The sequence below is a fragment of the Bos javanicus genome, chromosome 19 (genome assembly GCF_032452875.1).
Source record: "Bos javanicus breed banteng chromosome 19, ARS-OSU_banteng_1.0, whole genome shotgun sequence".
Classification (NCBI taxonomy): domain Eukaryota; kingdom Metazoa; phylum Chordata; class Mammalia; order Artiodactyla; family Bovidae; genus Bos; species Bos javanicus.
Genome location: NC_083886.1, coordinates 24,433,285 through 24,446,524, shown reverse-complemented (window position 1 = coordinate 24,446,524; position 13,240 = coordinate 24,433,285). Strand labels below are relative to the sequence as shown.

General features: G+C 38.3%; 1 protein-coding gene and 1 non-coding gene across 6 annotated transcripts in view; one reads left to right on the top strand and one right to left on the bottom strand.

Moving 5' to 3' along the window:
• The window catches only part of SMG6 (SMG6 nonsense mediated mRNA decay factor), a 200,674-nt gene that overhangs the window by 140,020 nt on the left and 47,414 nt on the right, over positions 1-13,240 (top strand). The window lies entirely within an intron of this gene.
• Positions 11,974-12,081, bottom strand: LOC133233099 (U6 spliceosomal RNA). Its single transcript, XR_009731579.1, has one exon. It is a non-coding gene; the product is annotated as a U6 spliceosomal RNA (small nuclear RNA).

Sequence of the window (13,240 nt, the reverse complement as noted above, 5' to 3'; positions counted from 1 at the left end):
TCCTTTTGGAAGTGTCTGGTTTGCTCCAGAACTAAAAAGAACGTACAACTTTTTAAAAATTAGCAAAAGACAAACTGCCTCTGGCAGAAATGGAACTCCTTCTGCCTCTTCTTATTTTCATATAAACAGAAACTATGGTACCCAAAGTGGATCAAATGCTTTAAAATAAATTTCCTTTCTAAATGAAAATGGTGATTATTTTAAAGCATTTATACCTTGTTCATCTCTCTGATGCTGTTCTCGGAAACAACAACAAACAGCAGCAAGGGCCTTCAGGCGCCAATAACTATTGTGCTTCCAATTCCATCTTCCTTGAGGGTCAAGAGTCCAAGAGATCCCTGCACATTAGAAACAAAAAACAAATAATACTAGAATTAACTACTCAGTCAATTAGTTAATTAGTTAAACAAACTAGAGAACCCCCTTTCCAAGTGCATTCTCTCTCTCCTGCCAGGGAGGAAGTAATGTTTGGAGGCAACAGAGCTGTGTCCTTAGTACACTCCACAGTGGGCTTCCTGCTCCCCTGCTGAGCATCTCTCCAAAGACTTCCTAGGGAGATCTGCAGATCCTCTGGGAGTAAACAGGAAAACTCAGTAAATAACACTGGGGATCTTAGAGCTTAGAGGCTATCACACACTTTTCTGGAATAAGGTCCCTTTGGCCTTGGACAGCCAGGAGTAGGTGTCTTTGTATAAACATTTTATTACGACTGTCTTGCAGAGGACCCCTCCAGTCAGCTTCTGGAGCAGAAATGGGACCTGTTTGTCCTAGCCTGCCCATAACCACTCTCCATCAGGCTCTCCTGAAAAGAGGCTGGAACATCGCCTGTGTGTTCAGAATTGGTCTAGCTCAGCAGCAACCCAGTTCTCTATGCTTTCTCTACCTTTCTGCCCTCTAGCCTACACCCTACCCTCCTTGTCATCTCTCGCCTTGTAAATGGATAACTTCTTTATTGTAGCATTTGGTTTTCCCACACTAGCATTGATCTATCACCACTCTACCCAAATTCCTGTGCCTAGCCACTTGGGTGTTCTGGTGTCAGAACTCAGTAGTGTCCCAACTGTCCCACCCAGCTTCCTCAGCTCTCCTCTTTCTCTCCTGGGCTGTTGTGCTGGAATGATATTCCTCTTGGATTTCAGTGTGTGCAGTCTTCTTTGGGTGGAGCCTTGAGCTGTTCACAGGAGTGCTGGTAATGTCTGGCCGTCAGTGCTGCCAAAGGCAAAAAGCTGGCCTCTTCGCAGTTTAAAGCACATAGTTGGATTGCTGGGGCAATGTTAGATGGAGGGTGGGGTGAGCAAATACCACTCTCTTCCTACTGTGTTTTCAGGAAATGATTATAAAACAGCTATAAGTGCGATTGAAGCCTACAGAATGGATTGGCAACCTCCCCCAACCTCCCAAAAAAGAAAAAACACACACACACACTCTCTCCCTCTCTCTCTTTCTCTCTCTCTGTCTCTCTCTCCCCGCTTTCCCCTCCACTCCTCGACTCCTCCATTAGGCTTCATCCCAGATCCACACCCTCATTGTTCTGCTGGACTTAACTTGGTACTCTTTCAGAGCAAAGAACCTTTGTTCAAGTATCTCCGTTCTCTTCCCTAGGAAAGAACTCGAGCATAATCTGCTGAACAAGGGCTGAACTTTCCCTTTAGGCAAACTGTGGGTTCTACTTCCCTGTCCTCTCCGTTCCCAAGAGCAGTGTGGGCAGACGCCTGTATAGATGGAGGAGTAACCAGTGCCAAAACTTAATCCCTCAATTAGGGAGTAGGGTTTTCAGGACTGGTAGTCAAATTGTTTGCAGAGACAGTTGTCAGTGAACAGCATCTCTGTGCCATCAGCACACCTCCATTCCTTTCTTCTAGCTGCCCTGTTCCCCATACAGCCCTCTCTCCCAGTTCCTCCGTGAGGTCTAAGCCACATGGCTCTTACGAATCTTGTCTGGAGTCTTCTAAAGTGGCAGGTTTGGCTATGCAGAGTGTGGCATCCCAGAGTCTGCCCCTCCTCTCTCGGCAGCTGTTTGCCACTGACCGAGGTGGCGACTGAGCCTGTGTGTGTGGCCGGAGTCAGTGATGAGCCTCCCACCCAGGCCTGGGGAAGCCCTCCGCCAGTGTGGTTCCTGTGGCAGCAGCCAACACGCCAGAGCTCCTCATACCTTCGGGGCTGTGGTGTAACAGCCAGCTTCATGCGGTGGCATTGTTTAGTGCTGGTTGACTTGACTTCTCGGTCCCCACCCTCTGTGTTTCAAGGCGTCTGGCCGTGGCCCAGGAGAGAAGAAGCTGGCACTTGGAGAGTGGCTTCCTGCTGCCTCTCTTGTAGTAGGAGCCAGGACCACCTTCCATTCCTGCCTTCCTACCCGTGTGTCAGAGGCAAAGGGCCCCTCTGTGCTCAGCCTCCCGTTGTGGGGTTTCAAGTTGCCTAAGATCAGGACGCGGCTATCTGCCAGGTTATCTGCCCAGATAAACATTTATTGTTTACAGGGAGGTGTTTCAGCTGCTCTGGCGGATCCCACTGGTGAGATCTTCTAGTTTCTTGAGGTTTGAAGCCAGTGTGTGGGGCTGACGTCCAGACAGAGAACTGCTGGAGCTGGCGAGGTTCTCTGTGACCGGCCAGTCTGACATTGTTCAGCCACGGCCCCCCTCCCCACCGGGTGCCAGAGCCAAATTCATAGCTCTCAGTTCCCAGCCCTGCCTTCTGGGTATTGAGACTGCCTCTACTTTTTCAACATTTCTAGCCTTTCAAATTTGAAGATTTGTATCAGAGCAAATGTTATGACATAAGCAGCTGAAGACTACTTCTAGGTGGCAAAACCAACATTCTGACCTGTTTTCCTTAATAGCTACTGAGACAGCCGTTTAGTGAAGGCAGCAAGGATAAAGATAGGTGTTTTTTTGTTTTTTTTTTTAATGCAAACATTCATGTCCACTGCACCCAAATATACATTGCCTTTTTATTTTCTAGTGACAGATAGAATTGGTTTTCGGTGTTTTATTATATTGCACGGTTGGAAGGTACTTGCGCTCACTTATCCTCCACATCTGGATTCTGTCACTCGTCTTATAATGTTGCTTTGTCATCCATCTGTCCATCCATTTCTCCATCTATCATGTTTCTTTTTGATCTGTGTCATCAGTGTATTTCCTCTAAGTCCTTCAGCATGAACCTATGTCATTAAGAGTTCAGTATTTACTTATGGTTTTCTCTTTTGAGATAAATTTACATACAGTGATATGGACAAATATTGAGTGTACCTTTGCTAGGTTCTGACAAATGCATATACTTCTGTAACCCAAGGTCTTTCAAAATCAGAAGTCTTTTTATTACGCTCCCTTAGCTCCACCAGTACCCCCAGAGGCAGTTCTTTGTCCTGACCTTTTTTTCCCCATGATAGATGAGATGTGCTGTTTCCAGAACTTCATAAGAATGGCATATAGTTTTTTTAATAAGGCTTCTTTCATTTAGTAGAAAGCTTTGAGATTGCTTTATGTTGTCATACTTCTCAGCAGTTCATTCCGTTTTGTTTCTGAGTAGTTTTCCATTTTATGAATATATCACAGTTTATCTCTTCTCTGATGGATGGACAGATGGCTGTTTGTCCACCTTTTTGTGGACATGTGTTTTCTTTTGAGTAAGTGCCTAGGATTGGAATTGCTGAGTTACAGAGTAGATGTGTACATTTTATTGGAGATGGTTAGACCTTTTTCCAGAGGTGATTGCAGTATATTCCATTCACATCCTCATTTGGAGGAGAGGGGCAGTATATCAGTGTGGCTTTTAATTTGCATTTTCCTGCTTACTAATATAGAATTCACATGCTTTTTTCACGTCCTTACTGGCCACCTATATGTCTTCTTCATCAAGGATCTGTTTTAGATTTCTTGCCCATTTTCTTTCATTGTGTTGTTTGTTTTCTTGTTGGGTTACAAATTTCTTTATGTATTCTGGATACAAGTACTTTGTCGATATATATGTTTTGTGACTGTTTTCACTCAGTCTATGGCTTGCCTGTTTATTTTCTTAACAGTGTCTTGCTGAACAGAAGTTTTTAATTTTGATGTAGTCTAATTTATCATGTTTTTCCTTTATGGCTGTTATTTTATGAGAACTTGAAAACCCAAGTCATATACACTCTCTCCCCCACCACCCCTCCCTACAACAGTTTCTTTTGTTATTAATATTTTGTATTCGTGTAGCTCATTTGTTGCAACTGATGAGCAGATAAACTGGTACATTATTATTAAAAGTCCATAGTTTAGGGTTCACTCTTTGTGTTGTGCAGTCTTGGGTTTTGACAAATGTATAATGATGTGTATCCACCATCATCGTATGACACGGAATAGTCTCACTACCCTAAAAATACCCTGTGCTCCACCTGTTCATCCCTCCCTCCATCACCTCTAGCCCCTGGCAACCACTGGTCTTATTTCTCTCTCTCTAGTTTTGCCCTTTCCAGAGTGTCACATAGCTAGAATCATACAACCTTTGGAATCATGTGTAGCCTTTTCAGATTGGCTTCTTTCACTTACCAATATACATTTAAGGTTGTTTTTACGGCTTGATAACTCATTTCTTTTTATTTCTAATATTCCATGATATAAAATAATGTTTATCCCTGAATAATATTCATGGAGGTGGTATGAATGTATCACCGTCTGTTTATGCATTCATCTACTGAACATTTTGGTTGCTTACAGGTGTTGGCAATTACTAGTAAAGCCAGTATAAACATTTTTGTGTGGAGGTAAGTTTTCAGCTCACTTAGGTAGATACCAAAAACTGCAGTTGTTCGATCATATGATAAAACTAAGGCTTCCCTGGTGACTCAGATGGTAAAGAATCTGCCCGCGATGCAAGAGACTCCAGTTTGATCCCTGGGTCGAGAACATCCCCTGGAGAAGGGAATGGCTACTCACTCGAGTATTCTGCCATGGACAGAGGAGCCTGGTGGGCTACAGTCCATGGGGTTGCAAAGAGGCAAACGTGACCGAGTGTCTGACACTTTCAGTTTCATGGTAAGATTAGTGTGTAGCTTTGTAAGAAAATGCCCAGCTGCCTTAAATGTTGCTATACTGTTTTGCATCCTGCCAGCAATGAATGAAAGTTCCTGTTGCTTCATAGCCTCACGAGCATTTGGTGTTGTCTGTATGTTGGATTTTAGCCATTTTAATAGGTGTATAGTGGTAGTTCATGATTGTTTTAATTTGCTGTTTTTAAATGGTTTATGATGTTGAGCATCTTTTCATATGTTTGCCACCTGTGTATTTAGTTCAGTGAGCTTTTGCCCATTTTTTAATTGGGTTTTTTGTTTTCTTGTTAAGTTTTAAAAGTTACTGATTGATGTTTAAATGTTTGAACAACTGTGTTTTACTTAAATAAATCCTGTTTGCTGTATTGGATTTTCCAGTGTTTGGGTAATATTAATAATGTTGTGATATCTTATCAGGTTTTGGCATTAGTTATACTGACCTCATCAAATGACTTTAGAAGTTTACTCTCTTCCTCCATTTTCTGAAAGAGTTTGTGTAATACTGATGTTAAATCTAAGTTGGTGAACTTCTGGCCATAAAGTGGTTCATAATAATGTCTTCTTGTTATTTTGATGTCTTTAAGATCTGTATGTAGTGACATATGGGTTATTTAGAAGTGTGTGGCTTAATTTCCAAGTATTTCAGGTTTTCCTGGATATCTTACCGTCACTGATTCCTAATTTAGTTCCATTGTGATGAGAGAGCATACGTGGCACTATTTCAGCCCTTTTAAGTTTACTGAGACTTGCTTTATGGCCTCTCACATATTTACTTGGAAGACCATAACCGTACGCGCAGTGAAAAGAATGTATTCTGTATGTTGGGCATAGTGTTGTATAAATATCAATTATGTCACAGTGGTTGATAGTGTTGAGATCCCCTGTCTTTACTCTTATTTTGTCTTGGTGTTCTGTTAATTTCTGAGAGAGGAATGTTAAAATCTCTTAATATGATTGTGGGTTTTCTGTTCTTCCCTTTAATTCTGTCAGTTTTTGTTTTCTATATTTTGGAGATCTCTTGCTAGGCACATCATTATGATTATTTTAGCTTCCTGATGAACTGACCATTTTATCACTGGAATGTCCCTCTTTCATCTCTGATAATACTTTGCCTTAAAATCAGTTTTTTTCTTGATATTTATATAGCCATTCCAGCATTCTTATGTTTTTTGTTTGCATGGTATATCTTTTTCCGTCCATTTTCTTTTAAGCAGTCTGTATCTTTATATATAAAAATCTCTACTGACAGGATGTAGTTGGGTCTTACACTTAATCCATAATGAAAATCTCCTCCTTTCTAGTGAAGTGTTTAGTTTATTAACACTTAAAGTAACTAACCTGATGGTTGAATTCAGGTTTACAATTTAGTTAGTTGTTTTCTGTTTGTCCCTGCTGGGTTTTTTGTTCCTTCTTTATATATATATATATCTTCTTTTTGTGCCTACTTTCCTGTCTTCTTTTACATTATATGATTTTTATTGAGAATTCCACTCTAACTTATTTATTGGGGTTTTGGGTATTTCTATTTGCTGTTTTTCAGTGGTGGCTCTGTAGATTATAGTATATGTCCTGAACTTTTCAGACTACTTAAGAGTTGCTGTTGTACCACTTCACATAAAATGTAGAAATCTTGCAAGCATACAGTTCCAGTTACCCATTGCTCTTGTATTATTTTAGTTGTTACATGGTATATACTGTATACAATAACATACATGTGTATATAATATACTGTATACCTAATATACTATATACACCAACATGACAGTGTTACGAGGTTGTGTTTGGGTTTTGGTTTTTTACTTCAAAGACATGCAAATTTTATTTCTACTAAATGTTAGCAAATATTTGAAATAAAATGCTAAATTCTTGTGCTGATAAGGCTGTTTGTACATGTGTGGTAAAATACATGTAAGATTGGGAATTCCCTGATGATACCGTGCTTTCACCGCTGAGGGCCCAATTTCAATCTCTGGTTGGGGAACTAAGATCCCGCAAGCTGTGATCAATATAGCACACACATGTACATGTACACACATATGTGTGTGTGTGTGTGTGTGTACATAATATGTGGCATTAATTTTACCATTGTGTCTATTTTTTTCTTTGTGGCACGTGCTTTTGGTGTCTTGTGCAGAAATCATTACTATATCCAACAATGTAAAGATTTTCTCCTATGCTTTAAGAGTTTTGTAGTTTGGGCTCGTAAGTTTAAATTTTTGACCCATTTTGAGTTAATTTTTATGTATGATGTTAGGTAAAGAACCAACCTCGTTCATTGGAATGTGGATATTCAGTTTGTAAAATGTTATAATTTTGCATTAAACAAATCTATGTGTCTTTTTTAATTTAAGAAGGTAGAAAAGTTGTTGTTTGTATTTATCCAGATACTTACCATTTCTTTGTGAAGAGGCAAGTATCCAGGCAGTATCATTTCCCTCTGGCTTGAAGAGCTTTTGGCTTTTCTCCTAAGGCATGTGCTACAAATTCTCTTAGTATTCTTTTATCAGAAAAAAAAAGTCTTTATTTCATTTCCTTCTTTGAAGTTCTCTTCACTGGGTATATAAAATTTTCAGTACTTTAAATACAGTCATCTTTTGTCTTATGGCCTGTATAGTTTCTGATAAGACATCAATTAGCATTTATTAAGATTGTTGTTCTCTACATGTAGTGGGGCATTTTTCTCTGGCTGCTTTCTAGATTTTTCTCTGTATCTGGTTTTCAGTAGTTTACCTATGATATGTCTAGGCATGATTTTCTTTGTATTTCTCCTGCTTGGGCTTCACTGCTCTTAAATCTACAAATTGTCTTTCACCAAATTTGGGGGACTCGCAGGCATTATTACTAAAGTTATTTTTTTCTGCTCCAATCTCTCCTGAGATTCATTTACACATATGTTAGGCCTTTTGCTATTGTCTCCCAAATCAAGGGCTTTGTTTATTTTTTTCCTCTTCACCTTGAGTGATTTCCATTCTTACTTCAGATTTACTCACTTCTTTGTCATGTCCATTTCCTTTGAAGCACATCCAGTGACTTTTTTATTTCAGATATTGGATTGCTGGGTTTGTTTTGTTGGCTTCCTTTTTTTTCCTTCCAGTTCTAGACTTTCCATTTGATTCTTTTCCAGTTTCTATTTCTCTGCTGAGCTTTCCTATGTTTTCATTTATTTCAGTCATTTTCCTTTATCTCATTGAATGCCATTATAGTAACTTTGTCACTAATCTTGCTGTTAATTTTAACATTTGTGTCATTTCTAAAGTGGTCTCCATTTCCTATCTTTTCTCTTAGAAATAGGTCACATGAAATAATGTGTGATATCACTTATGTGTAGAATCTAAACAATACAACAGGACTTCCCTGGGGATCCAGTGGTTAAGACTCCTTGCTTCCACTGCGAGGGCCATGGATTTGATCCCTGGTCAGTGAACTAAGGTCCCACACGTGCCATGTGGCACAGCCCAAAACAAAAAACAAACCAGTGATTATAACAAAAAAGAAGCAGACTCACAGTTGCAGAGAATAAACAAATTGCTGGGAAGGGGACAATATAGAGGTAGGAGATAAAGAGTTATGAATTATTCAGTATAAAATAAACTACAATGATATTGTACAGAGGGGAACATAGCCAGTGTTTGACAGTATAAGTGGGAAATCTTTGAAAGCTGTGAATCACTGTGTTGTGTGTCTGTAATTTAAACATCAACTATACAATAGTTAGAACTGGACATGGAACAACAGACTGGTTCCAAATAGGAAAAGGAGTACGTCAAGCCTGTATATTGTCACCCTGCTTATTTAACTTTTATGCAGAGTACATCATGAGAAACGCTGGGCTGGAAGAAACACAAGCTGGAATCAAGATTGCCGGGCGAAATATCAATAACCTCAGATATGCAGATGACACCACCCTTATGGCAGAAAGTGAAGAGGAACTAAAAAGCCTCTTGATGAAAGTGAAGGTGGAGAGTGAAAAAGTTGGCTTAAAGCTCAACATTCAGAAAACGAAGATCATGGCATCTGGTCCCATCACTTCATGGGAAATCGATGGGGAAACAGTGTCAGACTTTATTTTGGGGGGCTCCAAAGTCACTGCAGATGGTGACTGCAGCCATGAAATTAAAAGACACTTACTCCTTGGAAGGAAAATTATGACCAACCTAGATAGCATATTCAAAAGCAGAGACATCACTTTGCCAACAAAGGTCTGGCTAGTCAAGGCTATGGTTTTTCCAGTGGTCATGTATGGATGTGAGAGTTGGACTGTGAAGAAAGCTGAGTGCCGAAGAATTGGTGCTTTTGAACTATGGTGTTGGAGAAGACTCTTGAGAATCCCTTGGACTGCAAGGAGATCCAACCAGTCCATTCTGAAGGAGATCAGCCCTGGGATTTCTTTAGAAGGAATGATGCTAAAGCTGAAACTCCAATACTTTGGCCACCTCATGCGAAGAGTTGACTCATTGGAAAAGACTCTGAGGCTGGGAGGGATAGAGGGCAGGAGGAGTAGGGGACGACAGAGGATGAGATGGCTGGATGGCATCACTGACTAGATGGATGTGAGTCTGGGTGAACTCTGGGAGTTGGTGATGGACAGGGAGGCCTGGCGTGCTGCGATTCATGGGGTCGCAAAGAGTCGGACACGACTGAGCGACTGAACTGAACTGAACTGAACTGAAAACTTCAGTTAAAAAATACTTTACAAAAAGAGTAGGTCACATTGTCTTGTTCCTTTATACATTGAGTGATTTGAGATTTTACCCTGTGACTGTAAATGTCCTGTGGAGTTTGTTTTGTTCCTCCAGAGAAGGGTTTTGCTTTAGTGTATTAGGCATTTCGGTTGCTTGGACTCAAATTGCAGTAGGTCAAACATCCATTTTGTTTGTCTGGTCTTGTTGTTTTACTGTTTTTTACATTTAATCTACACATACATGGTTTAGAAGTCAGGCCAGAAATTTGAATATTGTGTATACACAGAATATGGGGCTGCTTCTTTGTGGCTATACAGAGATTTGAGATTTCAAATTTACTCACTTCTATATCATCTCCATTTCCTTTTAAGCACATCCAGTGACTTTCTTATTTCAGATATTGGATTATTGGGTTTGTTCTGTTGTGTTGGCTTCCTTTTTTTTCCTTCCAGTTCTAGACTTTGCATTTGATTCTTTTTCATTTTCTGTTTTTCTGGTGAGATTGCCTATGTTTTCATTTATTTCAGTCATTTTCATTAATCTCACTGATAAAGAAAATATCATTGAACTATTTTGATATTTGAAATTAATTTTTATTGGAGTACAGTTGATTTACAATGTTGTGTTAGTTGTTTGTTTTTCTTTTAAATAGCCAGAACAACACTTGGAATCAAGAATAGTAAATATTTTTTCAATAGGCAATAAATACAGTGAGCAAATTCAGTTATTCCTTTTTCTTTTTTTTTAATTCCTTTTTAAAGTTAAAAATAAAATGGGTCTTTCAAATAATGAGCAGTACCACTGTAATTAAGAAAATGATCTTGAAAATGTTTAAAAGAGGAATTCTCAGGTACTTTTGAGCATTGGCATTTTTATGTCTTTTTAAGGAGACCTTTTCAAATCCTTTGCCTGTTTTTTTTGGAGTATTTTTCACTTAAAGGCCTTTCTGACAAGGATTTGAACCCTTTTCAGTCATTTACATTGAAAATATTTTCTACAGTTTGTCACTTACCTTCCATTATTTATGGGATTCTTCTCAAATGTCAATGATTTAAATTTTTACATAGCCAAATCTTTAATTTTCCCTTTATGAAATTTGTTTTTATACTTTAAAAAGTCTTCCTAACTTCAAACCAAATGAATATTCATATTTTATTCTCATTATTTTACTTTTTGAAAAATTGTTATTATTTAAAAACAGTTTATTTTTCTGAATGGTGTGAAATAGAGATCTAATTTAATTTTTTAATTAATTAATTAATTTTAAATGGAGGATAATTACGATATTGTGGTTTTTGCCACACATTGACATGAATCAGCCATGTGTGCACATATGTCCCCCCATCCTTAGCCTCCTCTATAAATAGTTTATAAAGTAGCATCAGTTATTAAATGATTTATTAAACTTCTAGCTTAACTAAAAGTTAAGCTTCATTATATACTGATACATGGATACGCTATGCTAGAATCTGTTTTTATACATAGATGCAAATGCATACTAGCATCTGTTTTTAGGACTTTTATTATTTTTTGCTAGTCTGTTCTTGAAACGTAACCTTGCCATTTTAGTTACTGTAGCTTTGTAATGTGTTCTAATTCTACTGATGTGAGTTTACACACATTCCTTTTATATTTTATTGCTGTATACCTTTGGCTTTTCCCATCTACTTATGCTTTATACAAACTTCAGAATAATTTTCAATCCCACTGCACCCCCCCCCCCAAAAAAAATCCTCATGGTATTTTTTAGTTGAGATATAATTAATATGTAACATATTAGTTTTTGGTATACAACATAATGATTAGATATATGAATATATTGTGACATGATCACAACAATAAGTCTCAGTTCAGTTCAGTTGCTCAGTCATGTGCGACTCTGTGACTTCATGGACTGCAGCACGCCAGGCCTCCCTGTCCTTCATCAACTCCCAGAGCTTGCTCAAACTCATGTGCATCAAGTTGGTGATGCCATCCAACCATCTCATCCTCTGTCATCCTCTTCTCCTCCTGCCTTCAATCTTGTCCAGCATCAGGGTCTTTTCCAATGAGTCAGTTCTTCCATCAGGTGGCCAAAGTATTGGAGCTTCAGCATCAGTCTTTCCAATGAATATTCAGGATTGATTTCCTGTAAAATTGACTGGTTTGATCTCCTAAGTTAATAATGTCTAGTTAGTATCCCTCACCACACATAGGTACAGATTTCCTATTTGTGTGAAGAGAACTTTTGAGATGTACTCTCTCAGCAATTTTCAAATATGCAATAAAAGAAAAAAAGGACATATCTACAAATTTGTATGTCATCCTTGTGTAGGAGGGCATGCTAATTTTCTCTCTGTGGTTCCAGTTTTACTATATGCACTGCCAGAAAGGAGCAGTCCTCATGGTATTTTGATTGGAATTGCATTCACTTTAAAAATATCTTTGAAGAAAATTTGACATTGTTACAAGTTTTCTTATTAAAACAATGTATTCTCTGGACATCAGTACTTTTATGTCTCCCATGTTTTTTATTGATTTTCTTGCTATAATGAATGGGATTTTTTTCAGTACACTGTCTATATAGTACTTGGGGAAAGCTAACTTTTATATTCTGCTATCACATCAAATTTTCTTACTAATTCTCTTCTTAGGTGATCATTTATTCATTAGTTTATGTGATTTTTTAACTTTTTTCATTTACTTTCACTGGATTATAGTAGAATTACAATATTGTGTTAATTACTGTTATACAGAAAAGTGGCTCAGTTATACATCCTTTTTCATATTCTTTTCCGCTGTGGTTCATCATAAGATATTGATATGGTATATCCCAAGAATATATAGTTCCGTGTGCTATACTATAGTACCTTGTTCTTTATTCATTCTATGTATATGGCAGTTTGCATCTGCTAATCCCAGACTCCCACTTGGACCGTCTTCCACCCCTCCTTCCCTTGGCACCCCCCAGTCTGTGTCCCTGACTCTGTTCTGTTTCATAGATAGGTTCATTTGTGTCGTATTTTAGGTTCCACATTTAAGTGATGTCATATGGTATTTCTCTTTCTCTTACTGACTTACTTCACTTTGTATGATAATCTCTAGTTGCATCCATGTTGCTGAAAATGACATTATTTGTTCTTTTTTATGACTGAGTAGTATTCCATTGTATAGATGTACCACATCTTTATATGTGGTGTGTTTTAAATTAATGTTTTCTAAATTTGACTGGTCCTTTTCTTATTGGGATGAACCTTATTTGGGTTGCATTTTAGTGGTCTGCTACATTTGATGTGCTGTTTTTTTACTTAGGGTGTTTATATTCATTTCCATAGTGGGCCTGGCCTCTCTTTTCTGTCTTTACTGCTTTTTTTCTTTGTGTATTGGAGTATTCTGGTGTACTGACTCTATGCAAAGAAATGGGAAGCAGCTTTTCTTTTTCTGTGACCTGACAAGTATATAGAGTGTGTTACTTATAGAGTCATTCTTGACTGTCTTGCATGCTCTACCTTCAGCCTCTCAGCAGTCTTTTTACTCTGCCTTTGAAATATGTACA